Genomic DNA, 24750 nt, shown 5'->3' with positions numbered 1-24750 from the left:
CCAGGACGTTTTCTGTATGACATCATTTGTATTCTGTGTATATGTAATTCTGTGTGATTAGGTATTTAGTAAATAAATAATTAAACCCAATTTGGTATTGCTGATTCAACTTGTTAGCCAGGGTTCGTGAAGATAGCCAAGAATTTACAACTTTCATTATGAGACTGAAAATAAGATAAGGGTTAATATTGACTGCTACCGATGTAAAGTATTACTAAGTATTTTAAGAGTTTATTCGGAAGATAACGGCTCTATAAACGTTCTTCCGTGGTGCCCCAACTTTCTAGTTAATTACATTTACATGATTAGCTTAATCAGGTAATATTAATTACAGAGAAAGGATTTTATAGGTTAGCATGTCATATCACTTAATCCGGCATAGCCAAAGACACGACAAAATGTTACTGTAATTGACTGACTATCAGTGACTGACATAAGAGAAAATCTGTTGATGCACAACCAAAGTTTGAAATTGCACCTTGTGTATTCTACTATTGTAACTATCAACAGTAAGTTGAAACACTGACAGAAAAACAAGGAATTGATCTGAGTGTCACGTCCTGACCAGTAAAAGGGGTTATTTGTTATTGTAGTTTGGTCAGGGCGTGTTTGTTTTGTGTGTTTCGGGGTTTTGATTTATGTTCTATTTCTATGTTTATTCTAGTTTTCTATTTCTATGTTAGTTTTGTCAATGACCTCCAATTAGAGGCAGCTGGTTGTCGTTGTCTCTAATTGGAGGCCATATTTTAGTGTGTTCGTTTTTCACTTGTGTTTGTGGGTGGTTGTTTCCTGTATAGTCTGTGCACCTTACGGGACTGTTTTCGTCGTTTGTTTTGTTTAAAGTGTTTTTCTTTAACCTCTTACATCTAGACGTTCCGCTAGCGGAACACCTGCTCCACTATCCAATGATAGGCGTGGCGCGAATTACAAATTCCTCAAAAATCCCAAAACGTCAATTTTTCAAACATATGACTATTTTCCAGCATTTTAAAGACAAGACTCTCCTTTATCTAACCACACTGTCCGATTTCAAAAAGGCTTTACAGCGAAAGCAAAACATTAGATTATGTCAGCAGAGTACCCAGCCAGAAATAATCAGACACCCATTTTTCAAGCTAGCATATAATGTCACAAAAAACAAAACCACAGCTAAATGCAGCACTAACCTTTGATGATCTTCATTAGATGACACACCTAGGACATTATGTTATACAATACATGCATGTTTTGTTCAATCAAGTTCATATTTATATCAAAAACCAGCTTTTTACATTAGCATGTGACGTTCAGAACTAGCATACCCCCCGCAAACCTCCGGTGAATTTACTAAATTACTCACGATAAACGTTCACAAAAAACATAACAATTATTTTAAGAATTATAGATACAGAACTCCTTTGTGCAATCGAGGTGTCCGATTTTAAAATAGCTTTTCGGTGAAAGCACATTTTGCAATATTCTGAGTAGATAGCCCAGCCATCACGGCTAGCTATTTAGACACCCACCAAGGTTAGCCCTGACCAAACTCCGATTTACTATTAGAAAAGTTTGATTACCTTTGGTGTTCTTCGTCAGAATGCACTCCCAGGACTGCTACTTCAATAACAAATGTTGGTTTGGTTCAAAATAATCCATTGTTATATCCACATAGCTGCGTTTTGTTTGTGCGTTCAAGACACTATCCGAAGTGTAAATAAGGGTCACGAGCATGGCGCATTTCGTGACAAAAGATTTCTAAATATTCCATTACCGTACTTCGAAGCATGTCAACCGCTGTTTAAAATCAATTTTTATGCCATTTTTCTCGTAAAAAAGCAATAATATTCCGACCGGGAATCTGGTTTAGGTAAAAAGACGAAAGAAAATAAAGCATGGGGTCGACTCGGGCACGAGCCTGAGTCTCACAGTACTTTGACCAGCCACTATCCAAACGCGCTACTTTTTTTCAGCCAGAGCCTGCAAAGCCACGATTCAGCTTTTTGCCGCCTTCTGAGAGCCCATGGGAGCCGTAGGAAGTGTCACGTAACAGCAGAGGTCCCCTGTAATGGATAGAGATAATCAAGAAGGGCAAGAAATTGTCAGACAGGGAACTTCCTGCATGGAATCTTCTCAGGTTTTGGCCTGCCAAATGAGTTCTGTTATACTCACTGACACCATTCAAACAGTTTTAGAAACTTTGGAGTGTTTTCTATCCAAAGCTAATAATTATATGCATATTCTAGTTTCTGGGCAGGAGTAATAATCAGATTAAATCGGGTACGTTTTTTATCCGGACGTGAAAATACTGCCCCCTAGCCATAACAGGTTAATCATTAGCGTATCAAAATAACTGTCATATGTTGAATGAACTGACATTAATTTGTATTACATTGTTTGTATTCATTATGCAATGAAATGAAACCTGTTATTGTGAACATACAGTATTTTAGGCTAGCCAACTTTATACACTATACTGCATGTTTATAAACATGAAACTATTCATAGTATAGAGAGTGTAATTGCTTATCCAACAATTGAAAAACATTGTCTGGACAAACTCATATCAGTAAGTCATAATTGATGTTTAATTCCCCCCTCCCCCCCAAAAAAATTATACAGCAATCAATATGTTCAGAGCCCACATTTCAAATGTCTTGATCGTTCCTCTTATTTTTTCATCTGGTAGAGGACATCACAATCCAATGAATCATCAAATCAATCCCTGCAATGTTGTGAACATCGTGCTACTGGGACAGACATGCACTGGGAAGAATGCTAGTGGCAGCACAATCCTGGGAAAACAAATTTTTCAATCAGAAACAAGTTTTGTACCAGTTACTAGAGAGTGTCAAGTAGAGGAGAAGCAGATGTCAGGGACAGAGGTTAGGGTCATTGATACCCCTGTCTTCTATGATGAAGATGTTGATGAATCAGTTAGGGAAGAACAGATTAACTTCTGCAAAGACCTGTCAGTCTGGGTCTTGTGTGAACTTACTGGTTATTCAGGTTGGCCGATTCACAGACAGTGACAGAGAGGTATTCGATCAATTGAAAAGTACTTTTGGCAGTGACATCCTAGAGAAAAGTATTGTTTTCTTTACTCATGGAGAGTACCTACAAAATCTGAGTATAGGAACATACCTCAAACAGGCCGTTCGTCCTCTTCAACAGATAATTATGCTTTGTGAGAACAGGTACATTGTGTTTAATAAATACTAGCACAGACCGTCAGCAAGTGATAGAGCTGATGGAAAAAATCTGCTTAATTCCAGGTTATAATCGAATGTTCCCTGATTTACAGGAGATGGAACAAAAGAAAGAAAGTTCAAGATGGTCATCTGTTTTTTTGTTCAGGTGATAGCTCGTAGTCATGGTAGGTCTCCAGTAGCTGATCTTGGTTTGTCACTTGACATGAGTCCACTCTGAGGTTGGTTCCTGGCAACAGTTAATCCACGTGTCTCCTCCAGATGATGTTTTCCAGTGTGTGAACTGTGTAGGACACATGCCATGTTTGTCCAACCACTGTGGCTGGTATCCACTTTGGACCTTTGCAGTAGTTCCGAGCAAGAACTCTCTCTCCAGCTATGAAGCTTCTGTCTTTTGCTTTGCTCCGTCTCTCCACCTGTGCTCTCTGTTGTGTCTGTACAACCTGTTTCGTGTTTGGAGGTCTCAGGAGGTCGAGTCGGGTGCGAAGCTGTCTTTTCATCATGGCTGACGCGGGTGCCACTTTGGTTGTAGCGTGGGGAGTGTTTCTGTAGGTTAACAGGAAGGTGTTTAGACACCTATTGAGGGGGCCGTTCCCTTGTGATGATTTTAAAGCTTGCTTCATCGTTTGGACAAACCTTTCAGCGAGGCCGTTCGTTGCAGGGTGATACGGCGCTGACTTGATGTGCTGAATTCCATTTGCTTCCATGAATGACCGGAACTCTTCAGACACCAGTTGGGGGCCATTATCACTAACGAGTTGCGATGGCAAGCCGAAGCGACTGAAGATTGACCGTAGCTCTTCGATGGTTCTCTCCGCTGAGGCGCTCTTCATCACTGTGACCTCAGGCCATTTGCTGTGTGCGTCAACTACGACTAAGAACATACGATCCTCCAGTGGGCCTGCATAGTCTATGTGAACTCGCTGCCAGGGCTCCTCTGGGAAGTCCCATGGGTGTAGTGGCGCAGCTGAGGCATGTTCCTCATCTTTTGACATGCAGAACATGACTTGACCTTGTCTTCGATAGCTGCGTCCAGACCTGGCCACCAAAAGTAGCTGCGTGCCATCTCCTTCATTCGCACCATGCCACAGTGCCCTGAATGGAGTTCTTCAAGCACCTGCCTTCTCAGTGACGGCGGTATGATGACTCAAAAAACGCATAGCAAGCATCCAAACTGAACTGTGAGCTTGTTTCTCCTCACTAGGTAAGGTTGTAGGCTGTCCGACATCTCTCCTTCTTTTCCACGAGTGACAATGTCCACGACCTCAGACATCAATGGATCAGTGTGGGTGAACTTTTTCACTTGGACAGATGTAACTGGGGTGTTCGTCACTTCGTTGAAGTAGAAGATTTCAGCCTGGGAGTGCTCAGTGTGTGCGACAGGTAAGGGAAGCCTTGAGAGGCCGTCTGCATTGCACTGCTGCTCAGACCTTCTGTACTTGATATCGTACTGGTGAGCAGATAACAATAACGCCCATCGCTGCATGCGGCTGGCTGCAAGCGACGGAATGCCGGTGTGGGGACCAAAGATGGAGGTGAGGGGTCTATGGTCCGTCAGCAGTGTGAATTGTCAGCCAAACAGAAACTGATGAAATTTCTTAACTCCAAACACAATGGCGAGTGCTTCACGCTCTATCTGTGCATAATTGCTCTCGGCTTTACTTAAGGTCCGTGATGCGAAAGCAATTGGCCTTTCTTCACCTGATGGCATGACATGTGAGACAACTGCACCAACGCCATAAGGCGATGCATCACATGTCAACTGTAATGGCAAGTTGGGGTTGAAGTGGGTTAGGGCCTCTGACTGAGCTAAGCCTGTTTTCGCTTTCTTGAAGGCCTCCTCACATCTGTCTGTTGTCATGACGTTGGCCTCTTTTGGTACAGGGAGGACAGTTGACCCCTCCCTTTTGCACACAATCCACCCTGTGTGTAAAGGGTCGTAAAAACTCTAAAATTCCAGGAGAGTCTCTGGCCACATGGCCCATCGAAAGACACAGGAAATTCTTCCAACTCATAGAATTGGAGAGCCAAGCGACATTTTGTGTTCTGGAGAAGGTATGGAAGATTGGTGAAGAATCCAGCTACGAACTGTTCCGCTTGGTACCATTTTGTGATACTCAGAAGAGACAATATAGCCATATTACCATAAAACTGTTTATATAATAGACTTAGTTTAAGACTTGCCTCATATGGGTGTATGGAATGTATTAATAAGGATAAAGCTTTTGTAAGACATTGAGATGCTATGTACTGATGTAATGTGATAGAATTGTATTTCTGTAACCAAATCTAACTCAGTCATAAGCACGCCCCAGGGACACATACAGGACCAGGCGTCATTTGACCAGCCTGTTCGATGGGCACTATAAAACACTCCCTGATTTACATTTCTCCAGACCCGGCCTACACTCCGTTGGCACATAGGTTCTACCATCTAATTCCTCTACTGAAAGTGAACCATACCACGTGGTTAACTTTTAGACTATTGATACCGACAGAATAAGAACAAGTCTTTGATATTAATTATTAGTCTGCAACTAAGTAAATTATATCATCGAACGCGAAGACCAACGAATCCACCATTCTATGACGACATTAATGAATGTCGCTCTGAAAGATTCATTCTAACCGAGAGAGAGAGAGAGAGAACGCGGACAAAACTTCCCAACAGAACCAAACTCTCCAACAAAGAACGACGACACACTGAGCGTAAATATATATTGATTGCAATTGTTCCCGAATGAGTGAGCCTTCAATTGTCAATTGTAATATTAATGAACTCTGTGTAACTTCTGAGCCTGACCGTTTATGATCCATTGTTCAACAGGCCGACCTGCCTGTTTAGCCAGTAGGGCACATTCCGATACCAATCCTTTGTGACGATAATTACTGTTTGTATGTTTTTCTGTTAATTACTTAGGGTAGTAAATAAATGATTTTAAGACAATTGATGTATGGATGATTTTAGTAAAGACTGGGTTCGTGCAGATACAACAATTTACAACGTTTTGGAATTAGACTGGACTAGAGGTAAATACACCATTTGAACTAGAAGATAATCGACCTATACTATAATAGAATATAATATTATAGTACAGGAAAGTTATATTAGGAAAAGTATAGCTTTGTAATCTGAATATTCTCCTTGGTGCCCCGATCTCCTAGTTAATTACAATTAAATGATTAATCAGTTTAATCGCGTGATAATAATTACAGGGAGCTAATTGATAAACATATCTTCCGGTTAATGGTACCCCCAAAGACGCGATATTGGTGCCCCCGTGTGAGGACTCAAACTAAAACGCACGTTGGGCCATTTTGATAATACATTTGGAGCCCCCGTGCGAGGAATCTAAGATAGAATTGGACTTTGCTGTGAAATTCTATATATCAATTGTGCAAACAGAATTGTACAAACAGCCTGCTATGTAAACAAAGTGATTGTGCATTTTCCATTGAGAGAAGCTATTTAGAGTAGCTCCGGTCTTATGTCGATAGCAGGGAGGGATAAATTCCAGATTTAGTCCGTTAGGCCAAACGGTACTATTTCTGTCGGTAAATATTAACTTCTAGAGTAAGGTTAGAAATTAGAAGTTAACTGTCCGGGAACCGAGCCGAATAATTTGCCTACCGCACTAAGACTGTTGCCAGACCATATGCGTATTTGTAGTTAAGTACCGTGTCGCTCCGGTCAACATAAACGCTAGCAGAATATGCTGAATGGGGTTAAGGTGAGACGTCACTAGAAAACCCACCCTTTCCATAAGTGAAAGGATCCTATTTGGGTGCTTGGAAGGATCCTCCTGAACCAAGTAGCAATAGCTTAGCATTACGGGTAAGCTAACAGAGAGGGAACATTTTACCCTCCACCGTAACACGTTTAAAATTTCTCCGCTAGCGCGACGGAAGTCCGACCTTTGTACTTCCGTTTAATGTCAGCATTCTGCACCCTGGTGGTGAAGAATTGCCAGTACATCTCTAGGGGAAATTCAAACATGGAGCACGGTAACATATCCAGACAATCACAATTGACTGGATATGACGTCTCATTCAATTTAACTAACAAGTGAAATTGCCAGATTTACCTTTTCAAGTGGATCTTTCAAATAATATCCAAAATTGATTGGGCGTCTACAATGAGACATGATTAACTTTTTCCAAACTTAACTTAGATGAAGCAATGCTCTCAGGTTAATTGAAAGTTAATTCCCAGATAGCCTATACAGGTTTGATATATCATAAATAGATTAATCAGTAAAATCTGCTTTAGCAAAGCACATTCACCAAACCCACTACTGACAATGGAGATTGTATGGATTATCGTCTCATTCAATTTATTTAGTTAAATTGTCGAACATACCTTTCTAGGTTCTTCCAATTAAATGAGACAACTTGAACTTTGCATATTAACCTTGATGAAGCAACCTCTCAGGTAATTCAAAGTTAATTCCCAGATAGCCTATACAGGTTTGATATATCATAAATAGATTAATCAGTAAAATCTGCTTTAGCAAAGCACATTCACCAAACCCATTACTGACGGGGGTGAATCCCATGTGGCTTCAGCCCCAGGGAGGAGCGTACCCTAGTGGTGAAGGGTCCCAACATTTGAACTACGGTTTACACTTATGATATCCAATCAATGGAGATTGTATGGATTATCGTCTCATTCAATTTAATAAGTTAAATTGTCGAACATACCTTTCTAGGTTCTTCCAATTGAATGAGACAACTTAAACTTTGCATATTAACCTGGATGAAGCAACCTCTCAGGTAATTCAAGTTTAATACCCAGATAGCCTACCCAGGTAGGACTAATCATTGGCATTGATTAATTCAATTTGCTTTTGCAAATTCATTCACGTCCAACTTCCACAGTACTGTACAGTACTGATGGTTCATTAACGTCTATAAATAGATTAAAATCGTCTTTGCAGTTTTCCACATTCCAAAACCACATTTTGGAAAATTAGGAAAAACAATTTTTTCCTTTCAAATGTTCTAATAATGTGCAGGCTATCAGAGGGGGTGGTCCCCACTCGCCCGCTAATTAGTGAACCTCCACCCGTAAATGGATTGATCTCTGACCTCAGCAGCGATAACAACCCTAATTATGCCATTAGTGGAAAAGCAGACAACAATGTTTTCCAAAATCAACCATCGGGCACAGGCCTCGTAAAGGTTCTCTCCAGTCTAGCTCTGATGTCTTGCCATCTGAGATTGCCATCTGTCCAATAGCGCAGTGCACAGCTGAAGCACGAGCAGGTAACGGTAGACATAAAGGGACAGGTGGAGAGAACCGGGAAACCAATCACAAATGCAGAAAAGGGAAAAATTCTGCTAGCTATGGAACTGCGTTCGAAAACTGAACAATTAAATGTAATTGCAAAAACGTACGACGATGAACAAGCACAAGCTCTTCAACAAAATCGTTTTCTACAGGAACAAAATCATATGCTACAGGAACAACTCGATTTAGCCAAAACTAAATACGATGATGTCCACGCCAAACTAGATAAATCTGAAGAGTTATCTACAAACAGGAGCGCTCAACTTGACAACATGCATGCTGTTTTGTTGAATGTTACTCAAAATAACACGGTGTTCCTCAAAGCGCTGCAGACCAAAGACGATCAGTTAATGAACTTAATGACAAAGTTGGATGATAAATCAGCAGAACTTATTGAAGTTGCTGACCAAATGAATGATGAGAGAACTCAGGTGATGAGGTTGGAAATATTGATTTCTAAGCAGCAGAGGAAATCTCATCACTGAATCTCTCGCTCCGTACTCAAGACCTCTATCTGCAAACCATGACAGATAAGTTTGAGACCGAAAGGAGCAGGTGTGACACTCACGTGTCCAAAATCAGTACTCTAAGCGCTCAAGTGGACTCTGCAATGCAGCAGAATTCCACCCTTAGGTACCATCTGGAGGAAATCCAGAATGGTCACGCTCTACAGCGCGACTTCCCATCCAAGCAACCGGAGCCCTGTACTCACAGGAGTGAAGACAATAGGTTTCAGACCTTGCCTCCCTCATGTGTCCCTCAGTCTTCTCCTCTTGGCCCTTCGGCACTGAGTAATATGGCGCCTCTTGGCCAACAACAACAAGGCTTGGCTTCTTCTCTTGGCCTTTCGGCCCCAATCTCTCCACAGGATGAAGCCAACCCTCTCCGCCCGCTTGGCGCGGAATACCTTGACAAACTCGTCAAGAATTTCCCCACCTTTGACCCCGTTCCAGGTCAGCCAAACGATACTGAGACGTTCCTAGCTGACATAGAGGACGCGTTGGGTGGCTACCCGAACGCTACGGGTTCTGACAGGGTTTACCTGTTGAAGCGAACGTCGAATAGACACGTGACGAGGTTCATTCGTCTACAACAGCAACACGTGCTAAATGACTATGCTAAACTTGCCACAGCTTTGAAATTAGAATTCAGTGGTTCTGCGACTCGCAAACACGATAGCTCACTGGCTAACACCGTCAAACAAGCTCGGAACGAACACCCACAATCTTACTATCATAGGCTTCGTTCAGCTTACTTTGGCCTACTCACTGAAACAGGAATGGAAGAGCTGTTACCATTCAAACAAATGTTTCTGTCAAACATGTATCCCACCTTCATTACCTACTTGGGCCCTGCAGCCCACGTTGGCTTGCCTATCTTACAACTCAGAGAGCTTGCAAGCACAGCTTTTGAGGCATCAAAAGTTCACAACGCTAAGAGCGCTGACCACTCAGTTTTGAAGTCTAACCAGGAGCACTCACTCCAGTTAGAGGGTGCATTATCAGGTATTGGAGCGTCGAGAGATGACGCACAACAACAGTTTCTACCACGAAACCATGATTCCAATAACCTCCGCGGTCGAAATAACTGTAAAGTACGTAGCCATCAACATGACTACCGCTACAATCGACCCGTTCGCTACGTTCCTGCACCCAACCCACAAAAAGTATCAGAGCACAAGGGTAACAAAGGGTTGAAGGACGATCAAAACGTAGACCAATGTTCTCCAGAAGTCCCACTACGGGAAGAACTTAAGCGAGAACAATTTGAGAAAAGGGTAAAAGATAAGTCACAAGGACTAGACGGGGAATTACCGGACACCAGGTCCGCAGGAATTAACACCCATAGCATGGACGTTAAAGTTCAAATTTCTCCCGCTCTCATTCAAGACCCTATCCAGGGCCCGCTTGATCAAGAAACAAGCCCCCGGGCTCTGTCCATAGACTCTGATACAAAAGTTGCGAAGAAAAAGGTCAAACGCTTCGTTAAAGCCAAGCCCACTCAAAATCGGAAAAGTCAATCTGCTTCCATCTTGAACAGACGTCGTTGCGAACGACCACTCCACTTTGTGGGGAATATGTCCACTAACCACGAATCTAAACGGCCATACCTGGAAACAGTCCTGGAGGACTGCTTAGCTTGTCATGCGCTAATTGATTCGGGTGCGACAATATCACTCATCTCTCAAACATTGTTTGATGATCTCAAAAGGGCTTTGAAACCAACTAAACGTTGGTTAAAAGTGGAACGATGCGACACTAAACTTCGAGGGGTCACTCAGACTACCTCGCCTCTCACATTGAGAGTCATGCTGAAACTACACTTCCAGGACGTATCGCTCGTTCACCCTGTGTATGTTACCAGCCTCGAAACTGTAACCTTGCTACTTGGAGCAGACTTGATGGATCGGTTACTCCCATTGATGGATTGGAAAACCAACCAGGTATGGTCACAGGCCACAGTGCCTTCTCCACTGACCACACCGTCTCCCCCTAACGCTAGCTGCAACGCAGTCCTTCACAAGGGGTATCTGTCGAAAGCACCCCTTGAGGAAAAGACGTTTAGAAACCTCTTGGTACAAAATCCGATCCACGGAGATAGTACGATATCTCGACACATTCCATCAGCCAACCTGATTGACCATTCTTTTCATGATTTCGAGCCAGCTGTCTCTGTGAATAAGCAACTTCCCTCCTCCTTGCAGTCATGTAATACGGTAGTTGAGATGAACTTTTCTTTCCCTTTGGACACTTCCGCAAGCACTGCGGCCATCCCAGCAAGAAAAACATTGATGCGCAGAGTATACTCTGCTTCCGATGATACACCTTCCGCTTTGTTGGGGACTGTCACCCCTTACAATGACACTAATGGCGTCAGTCCAGCAACTGACCCGATGACTCCCACTGGTGAAACACTTTGCGATATCACAGACCGATATCCTCGTCTCAGTTCGCAGGTAATGAAGAGGTGGCCACACGCGGACGCGGTGGTGACTGACATGCCTCGACAGCCACTGAGCGTTTTGAAGCACAAACACCAGGAGATTTGGTTGAAAGGTTACAGCCACTCTCATAAAAACGCGGCCGCTGACAACTCGTACATAGGGTCCGACCTTTTCATTTGCGTATCGGACACCAACACCACCCGCTGGTGGGGGGGTCCCGAGGCACAAAGGGGGGGAATAGTAGCCCAGACCCATGGTGAGCCTCATCGAGGCCGGTGGGGGGGGTCGAGACTACGGACAACACCGTACGAGGCCGCCAGAGCATAAATCAAATCTAGTTGTAAACTCTCCTATGAGAACAGTGAGGAGCAGACAGGCCCCTAGACGGGGATTATCTTAGAAGACATCTAAGATAGTACTGAGGTGTACCACACTGGTCGTAAAGGAAGTCCAGTGGACTTGTCCACCTCCAAAACAAATGGCAACAATAATCATTCTTTGCCATGCGTAGGTTCAACTACAATACAACTAGTAAAATGCTCCAATCATGTGTTCCGGTAGATAATATTTCAGAATAAATCGGTAGGTTAACTGGTCCCCTTGAGTACCAGTACCAATACCAGCTACAATCAGTAAGAAGGTTAGAGACTTAACAAATCAAATTACCATTGACAACAGCGACATAGGAGTCACTCAGAGTGCAACACGTGGAGGGGAATCTCCAGTGCACTCTTCCAATGGTTAACACACATGTCACTAATAAATAGGACCCTCCATTCAGGAGTAAAATTATTAGAAGTCATGAACCATGATCACACCACGTATGACTGGTCCAATACTTAAAGAGTACTTCCGTCGTGAGGTTAGCTCCTCCGTGGATAACATAGCTATGAAATAGACTTCATACCTATCGCCACTACAATAGTGGAAGACAGTGACTTGTAGAAAACTACTACAGACTCCCTTGACACCAATTCTGACTGACCTCCAGGCATTGACCTGAAAATTACCTGACTACGTCAGACTCATTCTGAACAAGTTGTAATCTGCCCGGATACTTGGTTTTCTTCCCTTGATATGCGCGCTTGTGTAAGCATAAACGCACATGCACAACGGAACATCCAATTAGGATTTATGCTAGGACCACTTAAGGGCCCAAGCAATATACCAGCCTTAGTAAAGTTGAACATTTACTTCTAGGCCTTTGACTCTACAGCACTCACCAGTTTTCTTCCCAGAAGTCCGTAGGCCATACCTGTAGACTGCCCAAAACTAGTGCATTACAGCTGTAGACTTATCATAGAGTTATCAACTTAGGATAGCGCCTAAGCAACACACCAAGTAGGAAAACCCTAGATATGGCATTAGAGACAATGCCATGATAATCATTTTGCCAGAACATTGGACGTATATAGAATACAGTCCAATTAGATGATTTTTTTGTGTGAACTATATTTTGTATATTTTTGTTTTGTTTATGCTTTCATTCCTTTTCGGTTCAGTTCCTTTGACATTTAGGAAGTGATAGAGCCATAAACAAAGTCCCCATACAACCATCACTTAGTGCCACAACGCCGCTCATTGGGGAATGAATGTAATTATATATATTTCATGAGTGTGTGTGCGTTGTTAAAATCTGCCTAAGTTACTGCCCAGATCTTCCAGTCTGGACGACGGGTCCGGAACGGCGACCCCAAATCCGGACACCCACAGCCTATCCTTGTGGCGGCATGCCCGCTGTCAGAGAGACTACCAAGGTAAACCACCAGAGGGGGGGACCGCAACGGCGATCACCAACCAGGACATCCCCTGGCCCTTCCTGGGGTACTTTACAGCTTCCAGGGAACCTACCAAGGTACACCAATTGAGGAGACCGCAACGGCGATCACCAACCGGACATCAACTGCCCATCCTTGTGGTGGACGGCTCCGCTTTCAGAGAGCCTACCAAGTTCAACCACCAGAGAGGACTGCAACGATGATCTACCAATGGGACATCACGTGGTCATGATTTTATGTTGATTTGTAACTTGCAGGATAAACAAGATCCAAACCACCAGGGGGGGTATGTCATGACGTTGGCCTCTTTTGGTACAGGGAGGACAGTTGACCCCTCCCTTTTGCACACAATCCACCCTGTGTGTAAAGGGTCGTAAAAACTCAAAAATTCCAGGAGAGTCTCTGGCCACATGGCCCATCGAGAGACACAGGAAATTCTTCCAACTCATAGAATTGGAGAGCCAAGCGACATTTTGTGTTCTGGAGAAGGTATGGAAGATTGGTGAAAAATCCAGCTACGAACTGATCCGCTTGGTACCATTTTGTGATACTCAGAAGAGACAATATAGCCATATTACCATAAAACTGTTTATATAATAGACTCAGTTTAAGACTTGCCTCAAATGGGTGTATGGAATGTATTAATAAGGATAAAGCTTTTGTAAGACATTGAGATGCTATGTACTGATGTAATGTGATAGAATTGTATTTCTGTAACCAAATCTAACTCAGTCATAGGCACGCCCCAGGGACACATACAGGACCAGGCGTCATTTGACCAGCCTGTTCGATGGGCACTATAAAACACTCCCTGATTTACATTTCTCCAGACCAGGCCTACACTCCGTTGGCACATAGGTTCTACCATCTAATTCCTCTACTGAAAGTGAACCATACCACGTGGTTAACTTTTAGACTATTGATACCGACAGAATAAGAACAAGTCTTTGATATTAATTATTAGTCTGCAGCTAAGTAAATTATATCATCGAACGCAAAGACCAACAAAACCACCATTCTATGACGACATTAATGAATGTCGCTCTGAAAGATCCATTCTAACCGAGAGAGAGAGAGAACGCAGACAAAACTTCCCAACAGAACCGAACTCTCCAACAAAGAACGATGACACACTGAGCGTAAATATATATTGATTGCAATTGTTCCCGAATGAGTGAGCCTTCAATTGTCAATTGTAATATTAATGAACTCTGTGTAACTTCTGAGCCTGACCGTTTATGATCCATTGTTCAACAGGCCGACCTGCCTGTTTAGCCAGTAGGGCACATTCCGATACCAATCCTTTGTGACGATAATTACTGTTTGTATGTTTTTCTGTTAATTACTTAGGGTAGTAAATAAATGATTTTAAGACAATTGATGTATGGATGATTTTAGTAAAGACTGGGTTCGTGCAGATACAACAATTTACGACGTTTTGGAATGAGACTGGACTAGAGGTAAATACACCATTTGAACTAGAAGATAATCGACCTATACTATAATAGAATATAATATTATAGTACAGGAAAGTTATATTAGGAAAAGTATAGCTTTGTAATCTGAATATTCTCCTTGGTGCCCCGATCTCCTAGTTAATTACAATTAAACGATTAATCAGTTTAATCGCGTGATAATAATTACAGGGAGCTAATTGATAAACATATCTTCCGTTTAATGGTACCCCCAAAGACACGACACTGTCCACTTCCACTTTTTGGTTTTGTTCAAAAGCTGGTCTAAATGGAACTAGTAATGTTAGGTTTGTGGGTTTTAATCCCGCTGGGGCCACTAAAATGAAATTGTATGCACTCACTGTTGTAAGTCACTTTGGGTAAGTGTCTGCTAAATGGCAAAACCATAATGTATACAAATATTAATTAAGCATCCCCAATGGTTGTTTTTAAATTCACATGATTATTAGGTCTTTAAAAACCATGAAAGATTATTGCCTGCGATAACAGATCTAAAATGTAAACCCTACTGGGTTAGCTCAATTTGCTACAGAATAACATTTTATGTTGAAATGATTTGTAAATATGTGCTAAGGCTGGTTTATACTAAGTCTATCGGCATGTCTGTAGAAAATTGTTGCAGTGACGTCATTAACATTCTATTGTAGGCCGACATCCAACTTGTCATTGTCGCTATGAAAAAGTATAAACACAATGGGATATCATGAGCATTCTATTGTAACACGACAGTGAAGGACATTCACATTCTATCGTTGGCAAAAACTAGCAAACATGGAGGAGGAAGCTGCTTTGCTCCTAATATGTTTAAGTGCTGCTCTTCTCCTTAATAGCAGAGGAGAAGCTATATCAGGGAAATCAACAGTAGGAGACAACAACGTGGGTAGGCTAGCCCAGATAGCAAAATTAGTCCCGGGGAAGCTGTGGGCCACATACTTTGTGTTTTTCTGGCCCCATACATGCCTGGGTCCCCGGCCCAAAGCTGTCATACATACTGCATCACCATCAGATTACAAAGGTCTGGCACAGCTCTAGCCCACATACTGTAAAATTATGAATTCTAAAAGGTATGGCCCACAACTAGTGAAACATTTTTGTAAAATAAAAAGGTGCGGACCAAGTCTGGCCCACATACTGCACACATATACGGCTGAGTTTACGCCTAGGTCCCCGGTCCAGAGGTGGGCCAGATGCAGGCTGCCACATGGACCTTATATGGGGCTACATTAAACCAGCTAAACCAGGATTAAAGCAGCTATACTCCCCAAATTACATTGAGATACTTAGCTATTAAGTGCTGTATTTAAACAAAAGAGAATATAAACAAAACAGAAGAGCAGTTGCAGATAAATTAAATCAAAACATCTGGTTTATTACAAGGTGCAACAGAGAACATAGAACAACCGCCCACAAAACCCATTCATTCAGAAAATGCTAAAACCTGGGCATTAGAATACAATGACCTGGCAAACAAAAACAAAGCATGGACTGCAGTCATACCTTGTCCATAGACAGTTTACAGGGTAAGGATATTTGGGTGAACTATCGATTTAATGACTGTTTCCCCTTCCCATTGGAAGCCCACTGGTGTTGATTTTTGCACTGTTTTATTGTATAAACAATGTATGAGCCCAGTGTAAGTAGGACCACTGACTTTGAACGTGACTGTTATTCAGAACATTCTATTTCTACAGTTTAACAGAGCACACCATTAGCTAAACAAATAACAATTCATAAATTATAACAGTTCCTGAGAATTCTACCTGGTCTTGATAGGGTCACTGTATATTTCCTGAGCTGTTGGAAGGAGAGACAGGGAAGACGTGTCTATAATGGGCGTCGGATGAACACATCCTCAATATCTCTCCCTTCACCAGCTGGTACTGAAGCATGAGTGAGTTACGTATTGAGTTACGTATTGATGGTGCCACGTTGAAAGTTACTGAGCTCTTCAGTAAGGCCATTCTCAGTGGTGATTGTAGCATGTAAATCTTGGTGGGGCAAACTACCCAAACAATATTTAGATGCATGCCAGCAAAGTCACTACACAACACAACACAACACTAAACAATACATTAAATTGTAGTGTGTCTAGGGTTTCTGGGATAATGGTTTTGATGTGAGCTATGACCAGCCTTTCAAAGCATTTCATGGCTACAGACGTGAGTGCTACGGGTCGGTAGTCATTTAGGCAGGTTACCTTAGTGTTCTTGGGCACAGGGACTATGGTAGTTTGCCCGAAAACATTTTGGTATTATAGAAAATGTCAGTAAAGGCACTTGCCAGTTGGTCAGCGCATGCTCAGAGTACACATCCTGGTAATCCGTCTGGCCCTGCGGCCTTGTGAATGTTGACCTGTTTAAAGGTCTTACTCACAACTGCAACGGAGAGCGTGATCACACAGTGGTCCGGAACAGCTGATGCTCTCATGCGTGTTTCAGTGTTGCTTGACTTGAAGCGAGCATAGATGTAATTTAGCTCGTTTGATAGGCTCGTGTCACTGGACAGCTCTCGGCTGTGCTTCCCTTTGTAGTCTGTTATAATTTGCAAGCCCTAACACGTCCAACGAGCATCAGAGCCAGTGTAGTACGATTCAATCTTAGTCCTGTATTGACACTTTGCCTGTTTGATGGTTCGTCTGAGGTCATAGCGGAATTTCTTATAAGCATCTGGATTAGTGTCCCGCTCCTTTGAAAGTGGCAGCTCTAGCCTTTAGCTCAGGGCGGATGTTGCCTGTAATCATTGGCTTCTGGTTGGGGTATGTACGTACAGTCACTGTGGAGAAGACGTCATCGATGCACTTATTGATGAAGCCAGTGACTGATGTGGTGTACTCCTCAATGCCATCGGAAGAATCCCGGAACATATTCCAGTCTGTACTAGCAAAACAGTCCTGTAGCTTAGCATCTGCGTCATCTGACCACTTCTGTAATGACCGAGTCACTTGTGCTTCCTGCTTTAGTTTTTGCATGTAAGCAGGAATCAGGAGGATATAATTATTGTCAGATATGCCAAATGGAGGGCGGGGGAGAGCTTTGTATGCGTCTCTGTGTGTTTAGTAAAGGTGGTCTAGAGTTTTTTGCCCTCTGGTTGCACATTTAACATATTGGTAGAAATGAGTTAAAAAGTCCTCGGCCACTAGGAGCGCCACCTCTGGATGAGTGTTGTCCTGTTTGCTTATGGCCTTATACAGCTCATTGAGTGTGGTCTTAGTGCCAGCATCGGTTTGTGGTGGTAAATAGACATCTAAGTGACCCCTAGACGGACAGCATCCCGGAATCGCCTCTTCACTCTTGACGTTGAGACTGGTGTTTGCGGGTACTATTTAATGAAGCTGCCAGTTGAGGACTTGTGAGGCGTCTGTTTCTCAAACTAGACACTCTAATGTACTTGTGCTTTGCTCAGTTGTACACAGGGGCCTCCCACTCCTCTTTCTATTCTGGTTAGAGCCAGTTTGCGCTGTTCTGTGAAGGGAGTAGTACAGAGCATTGTACCAGATATTCAGTTTCTTGGCAATTTCTCACATGGAATTGCCTTCATTTCTCAGAACAAGAATAGACTGACGAGTTTCAGAATAAAGTACTTTGTTTCTGGCCATTTCGAGTCTGTAATCGAACCCACAAATGCTGATGCTCCAGATACTCAACTAGTCTAAAGATGGCCAGTTTCATTGCTTTTTTCTTCAGACAACAGTTTTCAGCTGTGCTAACGTAATTGCAAAAGGGTTTTCTAATGATCAATTAGCCTTTTAAAAAGATAAACTTGGATTAGCTAACACAACGTGCAATTGGAACACAGAAGTGATTGTTGCTGACAATTGGCCTCTGCACACCTATGTAGATATTCCATTAAAAAAAAAATCCAGCTACAATAGTCATTTACAACATTAACAATGTCTACACTGTATTTCTGATCAATTTGATGTTATTTTAATGGACAAAAAATGTGCTTTTCTTTCAAAAACAAGGACATTTCTAAGTGACCCCAAACTTTTGAACGGTAGTGTATGTATGTGTGTTTGTGCCTAACATCTCACATTTGTGTTAGGTCACAACACTTCAGACACTTCTATTATATGTCTCTGTATGTCAGAGAGTGATTCAGATGTCACAGCAACTTAAGTATAACAGCAAAAAATATGCTTACTCTATTTCAATTATATTATCTCTATTTCCATTATATTATCTCTATTTCCATTATATTATCTCTATTTCCATTATATTATCTCTATTTCCATTATATTTTCTCTATTTTCATTATATCATTTCTATTTCCATTATATTATCTCTATTTCCATTATCTGAGAGCTGTCCCTCCCTACCTTCAGGCTATGCTCAAACCCTACACCCCAACCCGAGCCACCTCTCATCTCTTGGCCGTCCCAACCCCATCTTCAGAAAATTTCAGAAAATCCAACATCCCTCCCAAAAAATACACACTAACACCCTTGCCTTTCTTGTACTAACATTTGCACTTGTTTTTCTTACTAGCACTGACTTTGCTGATAATTATATATTTTTCTGACTTACTATGATTGGGGTTGTCTCACTTACAGTACGCGCTTAGAAAAAAAGGGGTCCAACAGGGTCCTTCAGCTGTCCCCATAGGATAACCCTTTGTGGTTCCAGGTGGAACCCTTTTTGGTTCCAGGTGGAACCCTTTTTGGCTCCAGGTAGAACCCTTTGTGGAAAGGGTTCAACCTGGAACCAAAACAGGTTATTCAAAGGCTTCTCCTATTGGAACAGCCAAAGAACCCTTTTAGGTTCTAGATTGCACCTTTTTTTCTAAGAGTGCAGCTAGTGGCACTAACTGTAAGTCACTCTGGATAAGAGTGTCTGCTTAATGGCTAAAATGTAAATGAAAAGCTACAAGAGCCCTAGACAAAAACAGTCTCCATCAAGCCTCAGTCCTGATATAGCCTCAGTCCCCATCAAGCCTAAGTCCTGATAAAGCCTCAGTCCCCATCAAGCCTAAATCCTGATAAAGCCTCAGTCCCCATCAAGGCTCAGTCCCCATCAAGCCTCAGTCCCCACCAAGCCTCAGTCCCCACAAAGCATCAGTCCCCATTAAGTCTCAGTCCCCATCAAGTCTCAGTCCCAATCAAGTCTCAGTCCCCATCAAGCCTCAGTCTAAATCAAGCCTCAGTCTAAATCAAGCCTCTGTCCCCACAAAGCATCAGTCCCCATCAAGCCTCAGTCCCTACAACGCCTCAGTCCCCATCAAGCCTCAGTACCCACAAAGCCTCAATCCCCATCAAGCCACAGGCTTTGAAATCTGAAAGCAAAGACACTTGTTTCCTGTTGCTGATATTGAAAATAGGGGTGTATAGGCATAACAAATTATTTTTAAAATGTATTATAAAGCAGCAGACACTGTATGTACTGTATATATCATGGTTAAAGTGACTATTAAGCACAGCAAAATGCTAAATGGATCAATCTTATCATGTTGGGAACTACATTGTAGAACTATGATGTAACCCCTTAGTTACTTCACCATCTGCTAATCTATTTAGCCTCTTTGTCTATGTTTTGAGTGTTTGAGGTAAATTATTCACCTTTGGCAGAGAGGCCTGTTACAGTGGTGAGATTTGTCACCACTTGTCAAAATTTGGTGCACAGTAGTTGAGACCAAGGGAATACACAGATGCACTATAATCCGCAGTTGCTGACAACACAGCAATTATGATTACGCAGCATTTGATCATGTTACCAAAAACAGACTTTTAAATTATTTTAAAATCCATTGTCTCGAACTTGACTATAAAGCAATAGCCTAGTGGTGTTTTAACCACTTAAATGGTAATGTGTTTACACACGGACCACCATGTCCACACAATAAACTCAATACTTAAGTGAAAACAGCAAAGAAAATCTAAGAAAGATAGGGGTAAAAAAAATCATGTTTTCAACACTTCAGCACCCTCCCCTTACGAGGATAATGGCACAGGGCCTTTTTCTGAAATGTTTCTGAGATTGGATAACACATTAGGAGGTTCCTCCATACAGAATCTTTCCAGATCCTTGATTTTTTAAATTTTATTTTAATTTCACCTTTATTTAACCAGGTAGGCAATTTGAGAACAAGTTCTCATTTACAACGGCGACCTGGCCAAGATAAAGCAAAGCAGTTCGACACATACAACAACACAGAGTTACACATGGAGTAAACAAACATACAGTCAATAATACAGTAGAAAAACAAGTCTATATACAATGTGTGCAAATGAGATAAGATAAGGGAGGTAAGGCAATAAATAGGTCATGGTGGCGAAGTAATTACAATATAGCAATTAAACACTGGAATGGTAGATGTGCAGTAGATGAATGTGCAAAGTAGAAATACTAGGGTGCAAAGGAGCAAGATAAATAAATAAATACAGTACGGGATGAGGTAGTTGGTTGGGCTATTTACAGATGGGCTATGTACAGGTGCAGTGATCTGTGAGCTGCTCTGACAGCTGGTGCTTAACCTGTTATGGCTAGGGGGCAGTATTTTCACAGCCGGATAAAAAACGTACCCGATTTAATCTGATTACTACTCCTGCCCAGAAACTAGAATATGCATATAATTATTAGCTTTGGATAGAAAACACTCCAAAGTTTCTAAAACTGTTTGAATGGTGTCTGTGAGTATAACAGAACTCATTTGGCAGGCCAAAACCTGAGAAGATTCCATGCAGGAAGTTCCCTGTCTGACAATTTCTTGCCCTTCTTGATCCTCTATCCATTACAGAGGATCTCTGCTGTTACGTGACACTTCCTACGGCTCCCATGGGCTCTCAGAAGGCGGCAAAAAGCTGAATCGTGGCTTTGCAGGCTCTGGCTGAAAAAAAGTAACGCGTTTGGATAGTGGCTGGTTACAGTACTGTGAGACTCAGGCTCGTGCCCGCGTCAACCCCATGCTTTGTTTTCTTTCGTCTGTTTACCTAAACGCAGATTCCCGGTCAGAATATTATCGCTTTTTTATGAGAAAAATTGCATAAAAATTGATTTTAAACAGCGGTTGACATGCTTCGAAGTACGGTAATGGAATATTTAGAAATCTTTTGTCACAAAATGCGCCATGCTCGTGACCCTTATTTACACTTCGGATAGTGTCTTGAACGCACGAACAAAACGCCGCTGTTTGGATATAACTATGGATTATTTTGAACCAAACCAACATTTGTTATTGAAGTAGCAGTCCTGGGAGTGCATTCTGACAAAGACAGCAAAGGTAATAACATTTTTCTTATAGTAAATCTGACTTTGATGAGTGCTACATTTGCTGGGTGTCTAAATAGCTAGCCGTGATGGCTGGGCTATCTACTCAGAATATTGCAAAATGTGCTTTCACCGAAAAGCTATTTTAAAATCGGACACCTCGATTGCACAAAGGAGTTCTGTATCTATAATTCTTAAAATAATTGTTATGTTTTTTGTGAACGTTTATCGTGAGTAATTTAGTAAATTCACCGGAGGTTTGCGGGGGGTATGCTAGTTCTGAACGTCACATGCTAATGTAAAAAGCTGGTTTTTGATATAAATATGAACTTGATTGAACAAAACATGCATGTATTGTATAACATAATGTCCTAGGTGTGTCATCTGATGAAGATCATCAAAGGTTAGTGCTGCATTTAGCTGTGGTTTTGTTTTTTGTGACATTATATGCTAGCTTGAAAAATGGGTGTCTGATTATTTCTGGCTGGGTACTCTGCTGACATAATCTAATGTTTTGCTTTCGCTGTAAAGCCTTTTTGAAATTGGACAGTGTGGTTAGATAAAGGAGAGCCTTGTCTTTAAAATGCTGTGAAATAGTCATATGTTTGAAAAATGGAAGTTTTTGTATTTTAGAGGAATTTGTAATTCGCGCCACGCCTATCATTGGATATTGGAGCAGGTGTTCCGCTAGCGGAACGTCTAGATGTAAGAGGTTAAAGCTAGTGAGGGAGATAAGTGTATCCAGTTTCAGTGATTGTTGTCGTTTGTTCCAGTCATTGGCAGCAGAGAACTGGAAGGAGAGACGGCCAAAGGAGGAATTGGCTTTGGGGGTGAGCAGTGAGATATATCTGCTGGAGCGCGTGCTACGGGTGGGTGCTGCTATTGTGACCAGTGAGCTGAGATAAGGCGGGGCTTTACCTAGCAGGGACTTGTAGATGACCTGGAGCCAGTGGGTTTGGCGACGAGTATGAAGCGAGGGCCAACCAACGAGACCGTACAGGTCGCAGTGGTGGGTAGTGTATGGGGCTTTGGTGACAAAACGGATGGCACTGTGATAGACTGCATCCAATTTGTTGAGTAGAGTGTTGGAGGCTATTTTGTAAATGACATCGCCGAAGTCGAGGATCGTTAGGATGGTCAGTTTTACGAGGGTATGTTTGGCAGCATGAGTGAAGGATGCTTTGTTGCGAAATAGGAAGCCAATTCTAGTTTTAATTTTGGATTGGAGATGCTTAATGTGAGTCTGGAGGGAGAGTTTGCAGTCTAACCAGACACCTAGGTATTTGTAGTTGTTCACATATTTTAAGTCAGAACCGTCCAGAGTAGATATCTTTGTCTGTGCTTATGGACTGCCCTCTTCAATACAAACCACAGGTGTTAATTTTGTGGTCAATTTCCCATTTTTGGGGGATTTTGACGTGTGCCTGGCTGGAAGATCTGCTAGCGGCCAAGTTTCCGCCTCCCAGCAGAAAACATGGGGTCCAATAATTTTTAGCCCTATCTTTTTTTTATTACTTGTTAAACAGAATCTCTTTCTCTGAGCAATTGGACTAGTATATCATAAAATAATGTTTCACATTCTTAGAGCATAAATATTAGCTCAGTTTATGTATTTTACAGTACTTTTTGTTCATCTTTATCTGGTTCTGCATAAGACTATTACATACAGGCAAATAAATGTTTGGTTGTGGTTCATAAGAAGAGCAATTACCTTATTTCAGTTGTACTGAATTAGTGTCAAGTAGCTAATCACCCCTTAGTCTGCTCGATTATCAGGTTTTATTTCTACCGAAGAAAATACACGTCTTGGAAACATTTGGGAAAAAGCAGAACTAAGTTAACACCAACCTCATACGTACTGTCACGAATCCCACCGAAGGTGTCTCCCCTGCCTGCTCGAGCGGCACTCTGCGGTCGTCGTCGCCGGCCTACTAGCCGCCGCTGATCCCTTTTTCCTTTTCGGTTGGTATGTCTTATTGTTTGCACCTGTTCCTTATTTGTGCATCTTGATTTGTGGTTATTTAAGCCTGTTTAGCCCGCCCAGGTTTGTGCGGGATTATTTTCATCAGTGTGCTTTTTTTGGATGTGCTGGCGATCTGCTTGAAATATTTTTCTTTCCGAACGGTGGACCCGTTGTGTATGGGTTGGGCATGTAGTTCTCACGCCTGTTGTGTTGGCGTCGACCGTTGTCAAACCAGAGAAAAATAAAACACATTTTTCTTACCTCTGCTCTCTGCGCCTGACTCCTACATCCACTCCTAGCAATCATGACAGAATCCCGCACCAGATTATGGAGTCAGCAGGAGCAGCCACACCTCCTCTCCCATCGATGGAGGAAAGGGTCCTCCATCATACCAGCATTCTCCACCGGATCGGTTCAGAATTGGATCAGATGATGGAGAGGATGGACCGATGGGAGAGGAGTGGCCTCCCTACCCCATCCCCAGCACCTCTTCCCCCTCCACCTGCTACCCCTCCTCCGGCGTCCGGACCCGGGGCCCTACGCCTGGCTCTCCCCAGGGAGTACGATGGAGCGGTGGCTGGGTGCCAGGGGTTCCTGCTGCAGCTGGAGTTGTACCTGGCTACCGTTCGTCCGACTCCCTCGGGAAAGGAGAGCGTGAGCGTCCTCGTCTCCTGCTTAACGGGTCATGCCCTGGAGTGGGCCAACTCAGTGTGGTATGGCCCAGACTCGGCAAGGGATCACTACCCCAAGTTCACCCGCCGTTTCCGGGCCGTGTTCGACCACCCACCAGAAGGCCGGGCGGCGGGTGAACGGCTGTTCCACCTGCGGCAGGAGACAAGGAGCGCACAGGACTTTGCTCTGGAGTTCCGGACCTTGGCTGCTGGAGCGGGGTGGAATGACAGGGCCCTGATGG

Source organism: Salmo salar, chromosome 17 (genome assembly GCF_965601325.2).
Source record: "Salmo salar chromosome 17, fSalSal1, whole genome shotgun sequence".
Classification (NCBI taxonomy): Eukaryota; Metazoa; Chordata; class Actinopteri; order Salmoniformes; family Salmonidae; genus Salmo; species Salmo salar.
This window is presented reverse-complemented; position numbering follows the sequence as displayed.